We start from the raw sequence: 10185 nt of genomic DNA, 5'->3' as shown, positions 1-10185 counted from the left end.
AAAAGGTTGTGGTGAATGGTAGACTTTCAGAAATGTTGCTAGTTACATTTGGAGTTCCTCAAGCTTCTGTTCTAGGTGCAGCGTTGTTTATCCTATACATAAATCACATAGTTAATATGATTAAACATTAAAAAATCAGGCTTTATGCCGATGTCGTCTTTCTTTAATGTGATGTTAAGTCAAACCAGGACTGCATAAATTTCAGAATGACCTTAATACAGGACAGATAAATATGAGATGCAGTTAAATCCTGTAAAATTACATGTTTCAGCGTTTGGACAAAATATGCTTGCAATAACAAAAACAATAAACAGGGAAGCAATAAAATATTGAGGTGTGAATATCGGTTGAGATATTAAATGGGATATGCATATTGAAACAGTTTGTCAAAAAGCAACTAGGATGCTTGGATTGATAGAACTTGTACTGTTTCAAGCACCCCCAAAGTAAAGTATGTAGCATACCTCTTCTCGTGTAGACTGTTGCTAGAATATGCAATGGGAACTTGTGATTCACCCAGGGTAAAGCACACAAATATGCTTAATCATGCTGATTCCCAGAGATTAGTTGTGTGGTAGTGAAGAGCAGCTTGACATTTGCTACGTGTGTTTTAAGCTTATCTGCGTGACCTTGCATTTCAACAACGTACTTATTACATTTTGCCTTAAAACCTTTGCCTTCTGCAGTTCGAGTGAAAAACTGCCAAACGGGATTCTTTTTCTGTGAGACATATTGCAAATTCTAGGCACTGCTTTAACTTTTCAAAACAGAAACTTGATGAACTGAATTCTGACAATCCAAATACTTTGGCTTCAACTTACTAAATGAAATATTAGTTTGCAAACAGGTTTTTTTGGCTGGTTTAAACCGCTTGGTTTTTGGCGAGTCAACCCTGCCAAATAGCTAACATTCTTTTGCTTACTGACTGCCTATTCTTGTCAATGCCATAATTCTTTAATAGACTTTTCAGAGCCATCTAGGTATGACAAGAATGATTGTACATGGCTTCTTTACAAGTTATGATAATTTTTGTTGTCATAAGATAGAGGTGGAACGAGACACGAGACGTCTCGAGTATCGACCTGTCTCGTATCGGTCTCGTCTCGACTTAACTATTGCCAAACTCGAGACAGGAAATAGAACTAAAGCGCCTGCGCACGGTTGTTAAAACATGGCTTCTTGCGGTAGCAACAACCCCATATATTGTAATGGATTGCGGGCAACTGCCTTTAAAGTTATACCCGGTCCGTTACTACCTGTTGCTATTGATTATGTTGGCCACTGAGTTTAATTATGTAGTCCGGACAACGGCCCTGTTATATTTTAGTTCGGTTCTGTGTCCTTAAAACAGATACCGGGTCGTATCTAATTACTCTTCGGATAATCCAATTTAATAAATAAGACTTGCGGGTAAAATGTCTATATTTTATCGTATCGTGTCTGAACATCAACTGTCCTTCATAAAATTCGGGCCTCGTCTACGTATATACTACCAATCGCGGGTAAAACTTGCCCGGACACGGAGAAACGAACGAAAGGCCGTGTCGACCATAGTCCGTGTTCGGTTAACAATGACGTTTTGTTAGCTCAATATAATAATATACATGTGCATGTATACAGTAATTAATATAATTTCATGAGTACAGTTTAAATATAATTCACATACTACAGTTAATACACAAACAATACTTAACATTAAAGATGTAGTTGCGTCAAAAATAAAATTAGGACCCATAAAAGGCTAAAACATCAGCTACAATTTGATGCCATTTTTGTCTTTGTAGACCAACCCTGTCCAGAGATATATACGTTTGAATGAGGCCCTCTTTTAAAAAGCTCACGTTCCAGCGGGTGGCTATTTCGTGACGTCACAAGCTTGTTATCTGAAACAAAACCACAAGCGATAAATATGAGGTCGCTTCGTTAGCCAATCACGAGCGCGAAATTTTTATATAGGCCGTAATAAATGTTATCACTCGTAAAACGCGTTGTCTGTGATCTCGAAGATTCTCATCGCTAGAGAATTCATTATCATCGTTACTGATTCAACGCGTTTCAACAATTACTAAGTTATACATAGTTTTAAAACGGCTTCAAGTTCGAGCGACCGCTACTCAGAGTTATCTGAGCAACTTTTAGTAAAAGATTAGAGTAGACAGCCTATGGCCAAAGCTGACAGGCATCAGCAGCGTTTTGCTGCAGAAGAAGACAGAATGGAGGTAAATTAACTTAGAGTCTTCTATACTTTAGTAAATGTAATATTTTTTATAGTCATAAATACATATACTAATTAATAAAATGATAATTCTTTGCTATCTCCAATCATCGTTTCATAGCTTATCTGCCGTTTTACCTAGCTATAATATTTTTTTCGAATTTTCTTTGGTAAATTAGAGTCATAATTACAAATTATTTTCACTCGTAGGAAGTGGGTAAAATCGATTGATCATTGCAAATCTTTAATTTCCAGAACCAAAGCTTCGAATCGTTGGCTTGGCGTACTTGTGCCTTTATTAAATGTTTATTCGTTTTTAAAATTACACTCGCAATCTATTTAACTCCCAATTTGGAAGCTGTCAATAGATACGCTTTAGAATGACATATCTATGAATGACATATTTATTGCATCTACTTTGTTTACATTTACTTGTTTTACTGATTACAGAATGTTTATGTCGTCCCACCAGCCGAAGAAGCTTTGTCAGTGTGGAAACTGCTATAAAGGAGAAAGCAAGACTTGAATGCGTGCTGGATGATGTTTTGTTTGAGTTTGTTGCAGTAGATGAATTTGTCTTATTGTATCAGCTAATACTATGTGAGTGGCCACGACTTGATGAATATTTTTAATAAAAGCTTTATGCCGAGATGAAAATATTTTTGCTTGTAAAAATTATATAATAAAATAATATTGTTGAAGATAATGCAAAACATGATTTGCAGAATATTGTAGTGAATCGGATATGGTATATGGGTGTCCGCAGAACTGGAGAATGTGAGTTCAAATCCAGTTTGCAGCAGACTTCTCATCCTTAAAACTCTATCCCTGTCTATAATCTTTTCAAAGAGGTGGCTTGCTAGTAGTAAGAAACTAGTACGTAGGCAATCGGTAATAGGCGACATAATGTGGGCGGGGCTTATGGGAGGCTGTATATCGTTTATATGGGTAGCTGCAGAACTGTGCTGATACAAAGACCGCGTTCTACATAAAGTGACTAGACAGAATTACCGTAGACCGGTAGAATTGGTAGTCGGTACCCAAATGTTTACACAACATTTGGAGAAAGTGAGTAGAACAAAATTTCAATTTTCGTTATTTGAGGCCTTTGAAACATTCATAATAATGCATCTGTAACAGGATTTAAAATTTTATTCTAGCCAACACGAGCAAATACAAAATAAGATATATGCCAATAGAGCCGCGTAAGACTAGACTTTTATCGCAAATAGCCGATGTGAATACGAGAGATAGAGAGAGGTTGCCAAACGCGTGACATCATTTTTGGCGAGGCTGGGCACGTTTTTGTGGCCTGAGCGTTTTTACGGTGATCAGATTTTTTCGGTTTTAATCTTCAAATATCTTGGCAATGCGATCGCGTAACACAACAAACAACATATCAACTGATAGAGAAAAAAAATGCTTTCTTTTAAGATCAACTTAAATTTTGACGCAACTACATCTTTAATGAAACGATAAGAATGAAAGTGTTATCGTGTGTTCTTTTAGTTGCGGTATTTCTTTGTAGAGCGACGGCTATCAGATTCATTACATTAAAAAGTAAGAACTATTCAAGAGATGGTAAAAATATACATGTACAACGCAATATGTTTATAATAATTGTGATCAATCAAGCTCAAAATTCTTAGAATATTTAACTTCGGTATTTTAGAGCTGTTTGTGTCACTTTTGTTTACAAAAACTACATGCATATCACTATTAAAATGTTGCATTTAAATCGTTTACACCAGGTGAAAATTCATTTTAAAAATGGTTTTATTAATTTTATATATACCAAGTAGCTATTACTTGTGTAGTGAAATCATCACCAAATGCTCATTATTTTACTGTCTCGTGTCTCGAGTCTCGAATTTTTACAAGACAGTGTCTCGAGTCTCGTCTCGAGCTTAAAAAACCTGTCTCGTTCCACCTCTATCATAAGATGTGTCAGATTGCTATCGTAGGTTTGGTAACTTATGACTTTTTTAGACTAAAAATTTCATCTTCAAAGAGCTACTAATGCTACATATACTTGATGTAAGCTCTCTAAAGATAACAGATGCAGAAGTTAAAAAGAGCCTTGTCAAAACTTTTTGAAAATGTCTCGGATTCTAGTTCTCTGGTGAGTATCTGATAAAAAGTTTAATCTAGAAAGCAATTATCTTCTCTTGATATTAAATGGTGTAAGGCATTCAACATGCATCACTGTCAAAATTTCATAGTTTAAATGCATTAGCTAACAAATTTTCCAGTTGAGTTCAGAACTAGAATAAGGTAAACCTTTTACACGTCTTGGAAGTGGACTGCAACATATAATCTGGAACCAAAATTGCTTATATATTCTGTAAAACATAAGTTGTCTAGTATGCATTTGAGCACACAGCGCAGCTAATGAGATATTAGTAAAGTACATTTATACCTTGACTTACAAACGTTTCTGATATCGTCTAAAGCGGATTTCCTCTAGAAAATTCGAGATCCTTTACACCTTGAACTTTGACAAAAATGTCACCTCTGGAGCGAACCAAAAGCTGAGTGAACCTGAATACATTTAGTATTCAACCTCTATTGTGAGCAGTTGTAATTGTGATTCGTGTCAAAAATAAATTTTTGTAGGTGGGCCATTTTAGACGCACAATATTTGATACAATGCTTAACTATATCCTTTATTAACGTTCCTACGATTTTTCTGATTATTTTGTTACCTCCTACCATAGCATGGATTATGTCTCTACCTTAATTGTTTTGATGTTACGATTGCCAAAAATGGAATGTTTCTGTTGCGCTGTTTTATGTCACACATTCCTTCATAGAATGTTTTATACCTGCAACCTGAGCATAGGCGAGCTTTCGCTACTTTAAAGTTTATATAAAAATTGCTAAAAACGAAATGAAGGGAATGTTGATGTATTGTTTATGATCTAATATAGGAAATTTTTTCTTAAAATAAATCGCAGTCTATTTCTATATTTTTTATTTATGGTAAACAGTTGACAAGACTTTGAGTAAACGAGGGTGAGGTATGACCAGCTACAGATACAGCAGTATATGGTACATTCCACAATCTGTTCTAGTCTATTAATAGATTTTTATGAGATGATCATTGTATTTCACATATGACCAGCTTTCTTATCACATGCGTACAGTTTATAGTTTAAATCATAAAAATTGTTTGAAAAAGCTATTTTCTAGATTTAGAATGGTTTAAAATTATTTTACATTGATTATATTGGGAATGTAGTTTTCAATTTAAATAACTGGATTTTGAACAAATAACTTTTTAAACAGCCTTTTGGAAAGGATTACAGTAAAAATCTGAAGTTTTATTGTATCTCTCCTGCCACTTGTAAAACTACATCCGTAGACCATAATATAATAGTTTTTTAATAACGCCATTACGCTATTTTGTTTAGCATGCGGATAAAAAGATACAAAAGCCCATATTGGTAATTGATACTCACTTATTACTGTATATTAGTATTTTATGTGTTGCATGTGCTATTCACATGAAGCTTGGTTTGAACGTCGACGTATATATTATTTAAATTGAGGATATATTGACACCTTAATAATGTTTCTTTAAGCCAATCATTATTTCTGAGATATCCATAATTTTAATCACTAGAATGTTGTTATTAAAGAAATGCTCACGCTACAGTCTGATCATCACTACAGTCTGATCATCACTACAGTCTGATCATCACTACAGTGATCAGCATAATGCAAGTTTTATCTCTTACAGTTATAAACTTTAGGAGATAAAACTTGCCTTTAAACTTACGAGGTTTTGCAATAGTGTCAAATTGAAACCTGACGTAATATATAACTTTGTGGTGTATTTAAAGGTTTCCATTTCTTATATCATTTCTAATTAGTTGAAATGGCTGTTTATATTATTATTATTATTGTATCAATTATAATTTTTGATAAGATTTTAATGGGATGAATAGACTTTGCTAATCTTCAACCTTGCAGCTTAAATTTGATGGATCTGAAAAATTTAGGCATGACAATCCTGTCATCTGTGGGCAATACAATGTATTATGACTAACAAGTGCATAACAGCGTACTAAACTAACTTTTTCTCTAAATTCCTGTAGTTTCATGTGGAAATCTTTACAAATCTATAGGTTAATATAGCGTTTGTCTTATTCATACACATAAACTTTGTTGGCCATGATATAAGTTCAGCCTGTTGAACTTATATCATGGGTATTAGGTCATTGCTTGTTAATTTATAGTAAGCAACACTTATAGTGCTTGACACGAGGAGGCAACTACCTGTATTTTATGCTGAAAAGCTTGGAATGATTTTGTTTACACGGACTTTGTGTCATAATTTATTCTCCTTTTTCAGTCGCAGGAAGACGCAAACAAATCCAAATCAGCCAATCAGAGAGGGCGTTTGCTGGAACAGGTATCATATTAAGTAGTTTTAATACTTGCCATTCATTTTGATATATATTTAATATTACACAAAATGAGAAGTATCACTAGTAAGTGTGGTATATGAATAATTCGGTATATAATTATTTCTAGTGATTTATAATGCCTGACTATTTCAAAAACTACAAACATAGTTTATGTATGGAGTTACATTAGCTTAGATTTTAAACAGGTGAATCCTAATCTTGTCATTTGTTCGTGAAAGTATGCAATTGGCTGGTTCTTGTATTTAAACTAAAGGTTCACCATTGTAGGCAAATACATAATGTAAGTTGTATGTTTTTGTGAAAAGATTTTGTTAATGTCCGAGTAGTAGTAGATGGAGTTATCTTCACCAACAACACATGATAGGACAACTCCTACAATACACTAAATCGAGTACACAGACTACAATAAAGTGTTTCTAATGTTAACAATTAAACAGAGGGTCAAAAAGAGCATCTAGTTTATGCAGTTGTTTATGTAGACAAATCCACTACATGAGAACTTATATTGTTATAAACTTATATCTGTTATACTTATGATATCAGAATCTAAGATCCTTGAACCTGCACTCCATACTAAACAGTTGTATGTGAGTTGGAAGTACTACATAATTACCTATAATAGTAGATATAGTATATATTATATATATTTTATATGATTAGTATTAAATAATATATATTGTATCATGACTATAATTGTAGAAGCAAATTGATGGCCTTTTGAAAAAAAATCAAAATTGGTGACAATTTCTAGTGATTCAACACTGTCGTATGCCTTCACTAGAGCTCACTATTGAAAAGTATATACGCAGTGACATGATGCAAAGTAGTCAGGTGTCATGTCACTACTTTGTGCTGTTAATGGTACACTCTACATTTAGCACATACCATTTGCAGATTAGGAGGCCAAATCCATACTATAGCGATATCAAAATAGTTGATGCACAAGAGAGTGTTGAGTGTGTCTTGGTGATAGACAATCGCAGGTAAATATGTTGTTTGTTTTATTTCATTAAAAATAATTACATGGCAGAGAGAAACAGAAAAAAATTGTGCGATGAGGACCCACATGCTCATTAGAATAGCTGGACCCTGGATAGTCATAGCGCTGGACCCTGGTTAGTAGTTAGTTGCTTTATGTAGATGGTAAAAAAAGTACACAATCACTATTCGAGTGAATCAAGGATGTGTTGCTTGATACCTGATTTGAAGTGATTGCAATATTTGAATATTGCAATCGCTTCAAAAATCAATAAAATGTTGTGTTTTCACCTTACGGTTACTTGGACTCCTTCACTCAACAGAACCTTCTTATGTGAGGGTCTCTAGTTCAGCTGCTGTGTGGGCACTTTTCTCTTTGTTTGTTTTGTTTTCTGTGCTCTGTAAAAAGCATAAATATAGTAAACCCCTACTATATTTATGGTTTATGGTTTACTATATCTATGGTTTATGGTTTACTATATCTATGGTTTATGGTTTACTATATCTATGGTTTATGGTTTACTATATTTACGGTTTATGGTTTACTGTATCTATGGTTTATGGTTTACTATATCTATGGTTTATTGTTTACTATATCTATGGTTTATGGTTTACTATATCTATGGTTTATGGTTTACTATATCTATGGTCGATGGTTTACTGTATCTATGGTTTATGGTTTACTATATCTATGGTCGATGGTTTACTGTATCTATGGTTTATGGTTTACTATATCTATGGTCGATGGTTTACTGTATCTATGGTTTATGGTTTACTATATCTATGGTTTATGGTTTACTATATCTATGGTTTATGGTTTACTATATCTATGGTCGATGGTTTACTGTATCTATGGTTTATGGTTTACTATATCTATGGTCGATGGTTTACTATATCTATGGTTTATGGTTTACTATATCTATGGTCGATGGTTTACTATATCTATGGTTTATTGTTTACTATATCTATGGTCGATGGTTTACTATATCTATGGTTTATGGTTTACTATATCTATGGTTTATGGATTACTATATCTATGGTTTATGGTTTACTATATCTATGGTTTATGGTTTACTATATCTATGGTTTATTGTTTACTATATCTATAGTAAAAAGTATTATAGGCTGTATGCGGTGATGTTCCTCATTAATGTACTTAATACACAAAATCTTGTTTCTAGAATCTGTTAGGTTTAAACAAAGCAATGCTTCTTTTTGCACTTGTTTGATTATTACTATGAAAACTCTGGAATGTACTTTGGGATTGGTTTTCTAGAACATTCTTTAGGGCTTATTTTTATTGTTCATCATTCCTTATTGTCTACTGTCTTCAGTGTATAAATTTTGTTCCATATCTGAGGGGCAAGAGGTTGGTATTCTGTTCAAAACTTCCTGCCAGTGTTTGTAGTCGATCTTGTATTATCAATATCAGAAAGTTTGCATATGCATCCTTTTGCCACTTACTATGATGCCAAGGCAAGCCTTCTTGATCATTGATATACATGTAAATTGCTACATGGTGTTTATATTAAAATAATTAGTATACTAGCCTGTCTCATGCGCTGTGAGAGATTGTCATGAGTAATCAATATGTGCGTAATTATCCCATGAAGTGGTAAGGCAACTGAGTGGGGTAGTGGTAGCATGCTTGCTTTTTAATCATATGCCTTGGGTTTGATTTTTGTGTGAGGCGATCTTTTTTCATAATTTTCTTAGTGTGGTGTCGGATAAACAGATAATATTATAGTAAAGATTGTGTAAACAATGGTTAAACATCATCATAGTTATCACTGCTCATGTAGCATGATCCCTACTAGTGGTTAGAGGATCACGCTAGGAGTCAGTTAGATAAGTTATTCTGATGAATCTCTATCAGTTGTTCAAAATGCTTGACTGATTATTTGTGTGACTACTATGTGATGAAAGGGAAATTGAATATTCATACAAATTTAATTATTGAATCTCTCAAGGTACTAAACACCATTTATTATATCAATATTTTCAAAGGTTGCTACTAATAATGCATGGCTTTACTGTGTAGTATTTTCATAAACGGTTTACCATCGGTCGACTTTTTTTTAATTGTAGGCTTGCTGCAGGACTTGTATCTGGGAAAGTGGTTGTTTGGGATATTCTGGTATGTAATTGCATTAAGGCTGACATCTTGTATGTTTACAGTTAAGAAAGCTTTAGTTATGGGTAATTTAAAGATATCATATGTGAACATTGTAGGCTGGAAGGGAGTTAGCCATCCTCTACAACCATCAAGGTTCTATAAGTTTATTAAAATCTATTCATTTCCCTGGGCAGTGCACCAAACTGATCAGCATTGATAAAGATGGTCTCATTACCATATCCTTTATTTACCTCTAACTTATGTTTTACTTTTGTTGACCATATTTCCCTTTAAATACCCTCCCTTCCCTTTAAATACCCTCCCTTCCCTTTAAATACCCTCCCTTCTCTTCAAATACCCTCCCTTCTCTTTAAATACCCTCCCTTCTCTTTGAATATCCTCCCTTCCCTTTAAGTTCCCTCCCTTCCCTTTAAATACCCTCC

The 10185-nt window shown here is 33.8% G+C and overlaps 1 long non-coding RNA gene across 1 annotated transcript; it reads left to right on the top strand.

The window, feature by feature from the left end:
- The first annotated feature begins 6587 nt into the window (after positions 1 to 6587).
- LOC137391751 (uncharacterized) lies at positions 6588 to 9980 on the top strand. The gene is made up of 4 exons (XR_010978163.1): positions 6588 to 6632; positions 7543 to 7631; positions 9715 to 9763; positions 9859 to 9980. It is a non-coding gene; the product is annotated as an uncharacterized lncRNA (long non-coding RNA).
- The last annotated feature ends 205 nt before the right edge of the window (positions 9981 to 10185 follow it).

Source organism: Watersipora subatra, chromosome 3, assembly GCF_963576615.1.
Source record: "Watersipora subatra chromosome 3, tzWatSuba1.1, whole genome shotgun sequence".
In the NCBI taxonomy this organism is placed as follows: Eukaryota; Metazoa; Bryozoa; class Gymnolaemata; order Cheilostomatida; family Watersiporidae; genus Watersipora; species Watersipora subatra.
This window is presented reverse-complemented; position numbering and strand designations above follow the sequence as displayed.